The 12983-nt window shown below is 39.7% G+C and overlaps 1 protein-coding gene across 1 annotated transcript in view; it reads right to left on the reverse strand.

The window, feature by feature from the left end:
- LOC134530267 (nuclear receptor-binding protein homolog) overlaps positions 1-12983 on the reverse strand; it is a 178057-nt gene that overhangs the window by 141398 nt on the left and 23676 nt on the right. The gene's annotated exons all lie outside the window — the stretch shown is intronic.

The raw sequence follows: 12983 nt of genomic DNA on the forward strand, positions 1-12983 counted from the left end.
CAGTGAATTTTGGATGTCATAGTTGGCGTTTGTTACTATGCCTGAGGGCCACTGAGGCCTTAAAGCCTAAGATGAACCTATTACAAAATTTCAGCTCTCTAAGCCTTTTAGATATCGAAATAAGGGGGTAAACGTGTTATCGCCTAAGGCCATATTTAGACCACTCTAAGGTGGAATGTTTAAAAATAGGTTTTTAGTGCACCTCTCGGGTACAAGACCAACACATTCCAGTTCTCTATATCTTTTTAAAGTAACAGGCGATTTGCCTAAAGGCGGTTTGCCTAAACATGAATTCGTTACGGCGATTTGCCTAACGTCGAATTGCCTAACGGCTATTTGCCTAAAGGCGATTCGCCTAACGGAGTTTTGCCTAACGTCGAATTGCCTGACGGCGATTTGCCTGACGGCGTTTTGCCTAACGGCGTTTTGCCTAACGGCGTTTTGCCTAACGGCGTTTTGCCTAACAGCGTTTTGCCTGAAGGCGTTTTGTCTAAAATTAGGCAAAACGCCTTTAGGCAAAACGACACATGCCCTCTTTTTAAACTCGAAATGTCGTGATCTTTCAGCGAGTGGTATTTGGCCATAGTCAGTCCCACTCCGGGTAAACTGCAGCCCGGCTTCCCCGCACGTCTGCGCACACTGCCGTGACGGGCGGAGCTCGGTTCCCGGTACAGTCGTCACAGCGACTAGCATCGGGCGCCGTTAATACTTCTTTCGCGGTAATTCCGGACTTCTCCGGCGGCCGAGCGACGTCATCTACCTCATCACGTGCTAATATAACTCTTCGCGGAAGTCATAACTCAACATCAACTGATCAATTCTGCTGTACTTATTCCAAGTAATAACAATAAGGTCGACTTAACTCCGCCTCTTCCACCGGTAACTTCGCAGAACGTTTTAATATAAAAAAACTCAAATAGGAATAATTATTTTTAAGATTCTTTTCAATTTTTTTAAGCCGAACGGGTTATACTTTTCAAACACACTTTTTTTTATCTAACAAACCTATTTACTAGAAAAATTAACACCCGGACGAATTAATTTCAATACATCAATGTTTTTTTTTTTATGTGTACGACAGCTTACAACAAGAATAAATACAATTCTCGTTCAAACGCTGGTTTGGTACTACAGCCCGGATCCTTCAGAATGCGATTTCACACTGAAATCTCTTTTTTTTTTTTTTTTTTGCAAACGGAACACAAATATTCGTGATAAATTACAGATATTTTAAATTTGTACATTTAGATAAAAACAGCTGTATCACTACAAAATAAATGTTCGAATTCTTACCCGGGCATTTATGCTCCAATAGTTAAAAGTTATTCGTAAACTGTTCCCTGAACAGCTTTCCCGTATCAACTGCACACATTAATAGGCATAATAAAATAAAACACAACAAAATTATTGCATTTTCGATTATCTTTCCCATTGTTAAAAAAAAACTTTTGCTTGAATGAAACATTAATTATTAAAATATAAAATTATGCGCCAATTCGCAAAAAAAAAAAAACTCAGCATTGTCTCGAAATACGTATTTTATATAAGCAAAAATAACCATAGCCGTATGGTGTATCTTTCTTGCAGCATTACAAACTATTCCGTGGCAACTGGTTTCAAAGGAATCTTTTGTAAAGGTCAGAAAATGTCATGTCACCTGCCGTCTCGCTACTTAACATACCAATGGTTCTACCTGAATACATCTTTAATTTCTCTTTCAATGTTCGTGTTTCTCCCTCGCTACGGTCGTCATACTTATCTTCTCCTTGCTTGCCAGGGTCAATTGGTCTCGTTCCTCCCGCCGAGGCTGTCCGGGTGGGAAACGAAGCGGACGTTGCTGGTGGGGTTTGCTCTCCCGACAACTTCCCGCCCCTCGTGCCCCCAAGCCGCTCAATTCCGTCGATGCGAGGCATCAAGGCCTAATTAATCCAGTCATATCCTCGCTCAATGCGCTCAGTTACCACGAGGTCAGCACTTGACCCCTAGGCGACCCGTGCGCTGCGCTCGTCGGCAGCGTGCCCGCGCCGTTCAGCCAGGAGGACGCGTTCCGAAAGACGAAGAGGTTTTGGAGGGCGCGCTCCATTTCCCTAAACCCTGTGAATATCCAATCGAAGCACAAGCATAAAACATCTCGACCTGTTTCGCTTGTCACGCCTCGTAGACATCGAACTCAGTAGGGACGCACAAACACCGTAACAAGCAAGGGACACTGGGTAAGGATCGACCTTGTGATGTTGCTGTGGTACCCAACTGGCGGCCCGCAGGCCTCATACGCCCGCTTAAACAATCTTCCACAAAGAAACAGCACTATTAGGTATATTGTTGAGTATCCGCCGTCTCTGTTTGCAAACATGAAGAATAATTTTAAGCAGACAGTGCTCAGAAACCTCTGTAATCTCACACAAACACTAAAAATAAAATAAAATTTCTATGCATGTAATATATGAATTTTCCAATGATAATTCTTTTATTCTTTAGATTCTTATTGGGAAAGAATATATATATATATAACTTTTTTTTAAGAATTATGTTTGGTTACTTTACATGCTACATATAGATATTAAGATATGTTTGTTTTCGTAAAAATGCAATTAAATTTTTTTTATTAATTTCAAAAGTAATATCTGGGCCTAAAAAAAGACTTAAGCTGGCCATCGCTGGTCTATTGCAAGCAACCATCCAAGCATTTGTCTGGCGTGATATCAGGAAACCGTGGTAAACCAATAAGCAGGATGGATGGACTACCCAGGATTCGAGTCGAAATGTTTTATCGAGGTGACACCTCGCATATGAATTTCAGAAGCTTTCGTGTGTTTTAAACGATTTATATATTTTTTATTCTGGTAGCTGCGCGGTTATCGGTCATGGGAAGGAAATTTAGTGAGAAACCCCCCACCCGTCTGGGTGAGGGCGCAAATATGTAAGATTCGCAAGGGAAAAAGGGGGGGGGGGGGGAGTCGGAAATTCGCAGGGAGCGTCGCGCGGCCCGAGAGTTTGACCCGCGGTTCTAAACGATACAAGTCATCTCTGGATAGGTTGCTCGTATGTTTTACACTGCCCATATTTTGGCCTATTTACACGCAATAAGCAGGAAACTTTAAACATACAGAAAATTTCCATTAAACATAAGTTTTAACGTTTACAACGATTGTGTAAGCGCAAACGAGACCTATCAGTGAGGGGCTGCTTGATTTCGGGGGAGGGGGGGTCAAGCTGCCCCCACCCCCCCGGATCAACGCGTGTGCGTCCGGGAATTTTAAATGGCACCTTAGCCACACCAGCCCTAAGTACCGCATCACAGGCAACTCAACTGAGACGTCTCGTTAAGTCAGCAGCCAATGGAGCTGGTGGTGTCTCATCTGCCCGAATCTGCATGACGACTGTAAAGTCCGTTTAAATGTTCATTAACCCGCGAAATGTTCCGTCACCTGCGAACAGCGAAGATTTGAGGAATGGCGAAGTGCGTAGCAGTAGGGAACGCGAGCTGAAGGGCCGTTCGTTTACTAGTGGAAATTTTCAAACTGGTAAGACGGGAAATGGTTCAACGAACGTCAACTGATAGGCTATTCCTCCTCCACCCGTGACTCACCCTCCCGCCAGACACTTCACTGAACAAAGTGACATAACTGATAATGCTACAGCTCCGACCATCTTTATCAGGGGGAAGAGATTACCGGGTGGAAAGGTCACTTTATACTTATCATTTAGGCTACTTACCAAGTAAGACAGCAATCTTTTGTTTTAGAGAGCAGAGCGTAGTTACACTGTAAAACAAATTTCAACTCACATTTAAGAAGTACGCTGGTTTACAAAGTATCCAGGAATCTTCCGTGAATTTACGATTATCTTCGTAAATTCATTGGTACTGCGTTAACTTACATTGAACGTAAATCCTCAAGAAAATACTTAGTATATTAACAAAACATTCAAAAATTGGTCAAGTCTACAGCAAAACCACTTTTCTCCCATGAGTGTGTTTAACTTTTATACAACGCAACAATAACTCGTAATCAGGATAAAGAATCATTTACCTGAAACTACAAAGTAATCTTCGTTTGATGGGCATTCTTCGTTGAAAAACCCGTACATTTACTGTGATTTCTAACAGTGTAGTCATAATGGAATAAATCTTGCAATACTGTAAAGTCAAGTCATGATTATCAATAAAAACAAACAAGAAATTCATATAATTCACTACACACTATTATTGCTACATTGGTAATTTTAATTATATTTTATTGCATCAAGCAAGGACTGAATCAAGGACACGAATTAATCGAATCAATCATTATCCTGACAAATGAATTTTAATGATTTTGGGAATTTTCCCGAATTTCTAACTAAATTAGAGAATTTCAAGATGGCTGCCAAAAGCCAATATGGTGGACGCCACAATAATAAATCATTCCCGTACTCTAGCAGTCAATTTTTAAACTAATATGTCGGTAGCATACTATAGCAGACGAAAACAATATGTCGAATCCAAAATGGCGGCCTCCAGCAGGCTAAACCAAGATGGCCGTCATGGTGTCACACTGGCTGATATAATATCTGCCTTGGCATTGGTTGTGGAAGGTCAGTCTGCCAGTGGCTTGTGTGGAGGAAGGATCCATCATCATTTTAACCGAATGACCTCGTCGGGTTTGAAACCTGTACTTTTTTATAAATTTTATTAAAATTTTATATTTAAATGTTTTTATGAATTTTAAAAATGTTCCTGAATATTTATGTTAATAATTACAGATTTTCAATATGGTAGAAAATTTTCAAAATGGGGAAAAAAATTATATTAAAATTGTATTAATTCTCTTTTTTTATAAATTTTAACAATTTTCCCATTAAAATCGGATTTTCAAGATTGTCGTAACGAAAAATAAATTTAGAATTCAAAACAACAGAATATTCTAGTAACCAGAATGGCGGAAAACCTAGATGGCGGAAATACAAAATGGCGGATAAAAGATCGCCGCCGGAGTCGAGGTCATCCAAGATGGTCACCACGGTGTCACAATCCACGATGGCGGTCGGTTCCTCGCGCTTCTCAACCAGAAACTAGCCACCAGATCTGCATTTACATACTACTTGGAAGCCTGTTTAAAGTAATCTCAACACTCGTAAATATACGAACATTCCTGGATAATTTGTAACCTGTGTTCGTCGTAAATTTAAAGTGAAAATTTTTAACAGAGCAGAAACATTATATGCGCAAATCTCGTCGGCAATTCTTAAAAAAATAATATCTGATGTAAACAAAATATACATTGTGAAGCTGTCCACAAAACTTTCTCCCCGAAATTTACGCAAACAGCAGACTAAATAAACATGACGCATGTTCCGATGAGCCAGCTGATACGGGAATCACAGGAAATATCTATATTAATGGATTATCTTGAGCGATGAACAAAGATTATCTATCCCAATATCGCAGGGAGGAAAACGATAACAGCAGTGAATTCAGGGAAAAACTGAACGGACTTTAAGTAGTTAGCACACAACCAGCGGGCTTATCACAAAACCAAGTAAACGCGTGCTCTTTGGTTACCGACTGGAAACAATATTTTGATTCGTTGATGGTCGAAACAGTAACCGCTTTTTACTGTACGGGGTTGGGAGGTGGGGGGATCAAATTGTGCTCACAGGAAACCATTGAGTCTACAATGAGTCTTCCTCACGTAAAGTACCCAATTCTAGTCTATTGAAATAAATAAAATAAAATTCTAACATTTCAACTTTTTGAATATAGTATTGATACTAATGTGTGGGGAAAACTGGGTTCGCAAGGGATAGCCCAATTACAATTTATTACAGTTTTATCAGTTACTAATAATTACATTACTAATAAATAATTGTACTTATATAATGTCTGATCACCACTCACTTGTACCTAATGTTTATTCGCCAGTCACTCAATGTCTGTCAAGTACCACAGTTCGTCCTCCTCACTGGAGCTAGGCTCGACAGTGATACGTCCCTCAGTCGCACTCTCGCGGTCCCGTCGCTTCTCGTCGCACCGCTCTCGAGGGGGTCTCTCACCCTCTTCGCCGATGTCGCATTTCCCTTCGTCACTCGCGGAACTCTCCGAACTCGCAGAACCCCCAACGAAGGCCGGCGTCGTCGCTTATACCCCCATGGCGTCCTTCTCGAAAGGACGAGAGTGGCTGTGACCTGCGTCGTCCCGGGGCCGACCCGACGCCCGAAAAGTCCAGAAAGGCGGCGTTTATTCGCGCCACTCCGCGCGGCGGCCTCGGGAAACCGGCATTAATTCCAGGACAATGGTCCGAGGCGGGATGTTGAGCGGGGATCGGAGGGGGGTGGTTAGCCAGACCCTTGTGATTCGGCCGGGCACGCGTGGCCCGTGCAGAGCCGCTGGCCAGACTCGCTGGAAGGCCCGCTCAGATACCTGGCAAGGGTCGCGGCCTTGCCTCCTAGCACGCATGTAACAGTAGAGTAGGACTATCTTTCAAGTTTAATGTGCCTCGAAAAAGTCAAATCAATGGTTGTTCCAATCGAGTGGAAGAGAGATAGATGCGGCGCAAGCGTACAATGAGCGTAACGGGACACAGTGTAACGGGACTATGTGCGTAACGGGACAATGTGCGTAACGGTACAATGTGCGTAACGGTACAATGTGCGTAACGGTACAATGTGCGTAACGGTACAATGTGCGTAACGGGACAATGTGCGTAACGGGACAATGTGCGTAACGGGACACTTTTTCGTGCGTGCAGCCGGCGTTCATCGATTTATTAGACGTTGTCACGTCAAAAAAAGTTTTATACACTTCGCGGGGCAATAAATAAATTAATCATCAAATAATGAGTTTTTTTATTTATACTGACCAACTCACACTCAGGTAGTTTTTTTTTGTATTGTTATGTAGAGACACGCACGTGCGCAGTGTAATCGCGCTGAGAACGTTATCAAGCAGTCTTAAACAAAGGATTGCCAAGTCTCGGAATAAGTATTATTAAGTGGTCTCGACGTGAAAGTAAACGTCACATGTGGTTCACGTGAGCTACATCAGCTTGGTACTCAAGTAAATAAATAGGCTATAAGAGGGTAATTACACAAGTAAAGAAAGTTCTGATGTTGTCAAGCCCCACCGCCGCGTCTTGAACCTTCTCATTCCTTCGGCCAGCCTGAAGCTAACAGCAAGCCGCAACGGTCGTTTGCTGTTTATAGTGGGACTTTGAAATGTGATATAGTTAAAGATCCCGCCAAGCGGGCGGTTAGTTGAGTTATACACTTTTTGAATGGGAAAAAAAAAAAAAAAAAAACAGTCTGCCCTGTAGAAATGTACAGATAACCAAAGTTTATGGAAATGTGATGAATGAAGCTTCAGTTAGAAAATGGTGCATGATGTTTAATGGTGGGCGAATGAACATGCACGATGAAGAACGCTGGGGCTGACCTTCGGTTGTAACTTAAATCAAGGATTGAGGGAAAAATTCAAGTTCTCCAAATTGAGGGGGTTTCTGGCTGAGAGCCACTATGGAAGTGACAACGAACTGAAACTAGGATGTTAATGACTGTTGTAACAACTTGGCGGTAACAAGAGTATTCAGAAGACATAGATAACTGTTGATACGCTATGACGAATGACGAAATTTGTATGGCAACGTACGTAGTAGAAAAATAACTAAGTTATCATATGAGTTTAAAAAAGTTTTGTTTCATTATATTATATATAAAAATGAATGTGTGTTTCGTCTCCTATACGATCGTGCATTGTTCATCCGAATGAGTTCAAATTTTGTACACTTAACCTTCGAAACAAGGTTTCGATAAAACAAAACCTTAAAGCATAATTTAACTATTCTTAGTGAAATCTCGCCATTCCATCGTCGTAGTACATACTAACCACGAAAGAATGCGGGCTATTAAAAATGTAGTTCACTCAGCACGAGACAGAACGTGCGCTTTGCATGCAATCGGCGAGACATCGACATCGATATCGATATTGGACTATGCGAGCGCACTCTATTCAGTAATCAACTTAACCAAACATGAATGAGTTGCAGATACAAACTATAAGATTGAAAACGTCATGAAAAGAAACTTTACACATCACCAACTTAGTATTTCTGTTAATTCAATAAGTAACTGGTAATATCCTAACAAATAATGGTTTTCAACTTTAAAATACATCGTTTTATACGGGAAAAGAAGTTTATGGCAACATCTTAAACTGTAAAAAATAAATAAAAATAGCGTATATATTATTATTGGCAGGAACGAAACATTTGACCGTATCGGACGGGAAATCTTTGTAATGCTAATTATCATACTGTATAGGTGAGATTCTGATAAAACAAATCCTTAAAGCATAATATATTTATTCTTGATAATACTTCGCCATTGCATTGATAACTTGTCGTTCATCCGATCTCTATGAAATTTTGCATGCTTGACCTTTGAAACCATGGAGGTATTAGTCTATGGAATGGTTGCCTGTTCTAAAACACCTGATATAGGTTAATATGCTATAAATTTGTTTAATAGCTTGAAAATATCTCGCTAAGACGAATAGTAAACATGCCATCATCATGTAGTGAATATTGTTAAAAGAAAAATAACACCAACACAAGAAATTAGGACTAAACTTCATTATAACCAAAAAAACGTTTTGCTATGCAGAAACAAAAAGAAAAGGGATTATAGATCGTTCTCATTTTGACTTCACGTATTAAAATGTCAAAGATTGTATAAACCAACTCCCTTGCTTCATACCTACATGTACAAGTGATATTTCGACAATACCAACTCTTAAGACAAAAATTAAGGTGTCAAGCGATTAGTATCGGATAATTACCAGTAAGTACTTTATATAAGTTCCTCTTTTCTATGGTCCGAATAATAATGGTGGCGTGCGAGTCGACAGATATATATAAAGAGATATAAAAAGAGAGGCAGAAAGTGACGGAGTGAAATAGTGATAGATAGAGATATAGACAGATATGGCTATATTTAGTGAGATATAGAGATATATATATAGGGAGAAATGAGTATAAAGAGATATTAAGAGATATGTAGAGTTACAGAGAGCCAACGAGATAAGAGAGAGAGATGATTTGTGTGTAACAAACTTTTAAAAAATTACAAAGAGGCATTGCAACCCATGCCGGGCATAGCTAGTCCTAAATAAAAATATCTAGAGAAACAAACGTTCTTTACTTTCGGAATGTCCTCGTATATGTTAAGTTTGTATACCATCTGTGGCACAGTCATGCGTTTGTCTTTCTCTCGATATTTGTAAATGTTTCGAGATGGTTCCACATAAACACGCAGCACTTGTCAAAGGTACATCGCTGTATCTCGAACGTGTTTGTACAGAGCACGTAGGAGGAAGACAAGAAGAGTGATTTACAACGGTGGTCTGGAGACCACGGAGAGTGAAGAGTAGATGGGGTGCGGTAAGGTGAGAAGATGGGGAAAGAACAAGAGCCGTTCGGAGGGGAGCATGAGAGGGAAGAGGCACTCCGGTTACGCGGATGGAAATACAGCAGGCCTGTTAAAAATAACACCTCATTCATCCCCGCCCCACATTTTCAGGGCCGTCACAGCCACGCCCACCGCGGGCCGATCAGGGGGCGCATCTCCCGCGCGCGGTAGAACCCCCGAGTCACTCGCTCGGAAACCACTCTTGCGACTCAGCCCAGGGGCCCGCTCTACACTGGCACGTACCCGGAGACGGATCTCCCGCAACATTTCACTACCGCGTCTGCTGCTTCCACAATGTATGGAAACTCACCAAATGGCAACCAACGATATTGCATTTCAAGATTAATAAATAATAATTTAATTTTAAAAAAAATTGGTTGTATGTAAAGTCGGTTTACGGACGATAGTTTAACGTGACAACGTCATAACAAAACACTGATGAAATTATTGCATACTTTTACGAATAAAATTGAATCATTTTTATTGAATTATCACTATTTTGTATGGATACAAAGAAGGAGTAAAATGAAATCTACAATTTAATTGATAAATTTACTTTTATTTGCACTCATTAATTCAAATATGTTTATTTTTTAACGAAGAGATTATTTTAACTATAACTTTTATACATGTTTGCTATTTAACTTCTGCCAATCTGTGTTCTTCTGTTAAGGATAGGACGATGATAGGAAAAGTAGGAAACGAATGGGAGTGTTTCAAGTTTAATGTGCCTCGAAAAAGTCAAATCGATGGTTGTTCCAATCGAGTGGAAGAGAGATAGATGTGGCGCAAGCGACAATGAGCGCAACGGGACACAGCGTAACGGGACAATGTGCGTAACGGGACACTTTTTCGTGCGTGCAGCCGGCGTTCATCGATTTATTAGACGCTGTCACGTCAAAAAAAATATATTATTTTTCGAAATTATAGAACCGCAGAATTTGCATACATAAAAAAAAATATTCTTGTACCTACATAAAACAATTTTTAACTTTTTTAGAAGATAAACAAACATGGCTGCCATCGCAGCCAAACACTCAGTTTCTATTGGTCGCCCGGAGCAACCGGAAGAGCTAATCTGTACGTGTTCGTCTAGAAACTCTGTTCCGGAGATCCGTCTCTGTTTTCGTTTCATTGTAGAACGGGCCTAACTATGTATCAGCCATGCCCCTGCACAAGCATGTACGAGAGAAAAACTTGCTTATGCCGTGTTGTTTTGTTTTTGTCGGTTCTAAGTACTTCTTAACACTCTTGAATACTTAATACACTGGAAAAAAAAAAAATTTTTAAATAGATTCCTTCGGAAACCAATAGTTACCATGGCATTGTTTGAATGCTACACTAAAAATATTGTAAATTTGTACAGCACATTGCTATGGTTATTTTTGTATATGTGAAATCCGTTTTTGAAAACTATACTGAATATTTAGTGTTGAGCTTACGAAAATTGCCGCATAGTTTTCAATTGTAATAGATGTTTTATAAAAGCAAAACTTTAATAAAAATGTGAAAAGATAACCGAATTTAAAAACAAGACTACTTTCTTTTAACGTGCTTATTACTATTCACGGAACGGTTTACTAATAGATTTAACTAATGTAGGTACTGGTACAACATAAAGCATAAATATCCGGGCAAGAATTCGAACCAAGTATTTATTACTTACGGACATTTGTTTCATAGCGATACAGTTGCTTTCAAGTAAATGTACAAATTAAAAAAATATCTGTAATTTTTTATGATTATTCCATTTACAAAAAAAAATGTTTACAGTGTGCGTGTTTTCTCTGTCAAAAATACTAAACTTATAATCCTTATGTCGGTTGTAAAATGAATAATACAGAACGCGTGCAAGTTTATGTCCTTATTTTGAGTAGATATTGGCAAGGAAAATTGTCAGAAGTCTATTTTTAAATGCCCAGTTCAGCTATAACACCATAATATAGTGACTATATTCTCTCTTATCCAAAAACCTTCCTAACTCTTGCGTGCAATAATGCAAAATAGCAATCACGTATCTTCAATACACACATGCTCCAAGTTTTCAGAAAGAAAGAAAAAGGAAAAATTGTGGGAGGAGCATATTTGCAAGCGATTACTACCAGGTTAATCCATTCAACCACGTCACCGAAATAAATCTTTTCTAGGGCTGTTTAATTAATGAATAATACTTGCAAAATGCCATATCGCCCTTATTTACGTCTTCACTAAAATTGTGGATGTAATGGAACCACTTCCATAACTCCTTGCGCGTTACGCGTTGTATGCGTACTGAAGTTTATCGACAGTACACTTACCGATCGCTCCGTGCACAGAGCAGACAAGAGGGAAGCGCAAAAAGTTGAAAAGGAGGGGGGGGGGGGGGGTACCTTGGGACTCTAATCCCAGGGGGCTCCCGGTTGAGTTTAGAATTTTTTGAATGCTGGGTTTACCCTGATAGGGCGAAAAATACAAGTCTAATGTTAATAAAATGCATAGGGAACCTTACAAGCTATGCGATACGCACATCACGTTCACAGTTACGGCAACAGTAACGTTTACAGATTTTGGATTTGTTTTTTTAAGTTGTGGGGTTTGAAAAGTTGTACTACTTTAAAAAATAGAGAGGGGGGCCCGAAAAAATTATTTGCTTCAGGGACCTTGGTTTTTCTCGATGGTACTGAATATGCAGAACGCTCTATAGTCCGCTACACGTCAATAGGCAATCAGCACATTGTGTGACGTCTGCCCCCCTCCCCCCGGACCCAAATTTTCAAGTGTCACGTGTCACGTCTACGGACTCAACTATAGCAAGTGTGGTTTTGGCTCGAGTTGGATACAGTTTCCTCATATGATGCAGGCAGTGCAAATCGATTTAGAATGTTCCAAAACCAACTGTCCTTTTAGTTCGAGATTTATGTCACTAGGCGAAGTCGCTTTAAGTGCTTTCAAAAATATTTTCCGAGAGTTTCAAGTCAAAAAATTATTCTGAAAACAGGTTTTATCCATTTCCACTCTTCTAAAAATACAATTTAAAAAATAAATCAGAAAACAGAACAACCCATCCGACATCGGCGTATTATTAGATGTTTTCAGTAAACAGACGAACATTGAAGATACATTTGTAAATTGAAGAGACGTTATTGATAGTAGGTTGTTTAATTGTTACGCGAAAGTTAGTAAGATTTTTGAATGAGAGAGAATACTGTAACTATATAACTGTATTATAGCTGATCTGGACATTTCTAAATCGACTTCTGACAATGTTCCCTGCCAAAATATACTCAAAATTAGGACCTAAACTATCACATATTCTGTATTGTTCATTTTACAATTGACATCACACAAGGATTATAAGTTTGGTATTTTTACGCCTTTTTTTACAAGTAAAACACGTAATCTGTAAACATTATTTGTAAATGGAATAACCTTGAGAAATTACAGATATTTGAACATTTATGATATCTTAAGAGGTTTTTAAACACTGTATGTGTGCGCAGGTAGGTATGCGGGGCCCTTTATTGAGTTCATGTGATGGCACACGACTCACACGGCACTATGGA

This window comes from Bacillus rossius, chromosome 3 (assembly GCF_032445375.1).
Source record: "Bacillus rossius redtenbacheri isolate Brsri chromosome 3, Brsri_v3, whole genome shotgun sequence".
NCBI classification, from domain to species: Eukaryota; Metazoa; Arthropoda; class Insecta; order Phasmatodea; family Bacillidae; genus Bacillus; species Bacillus rossius.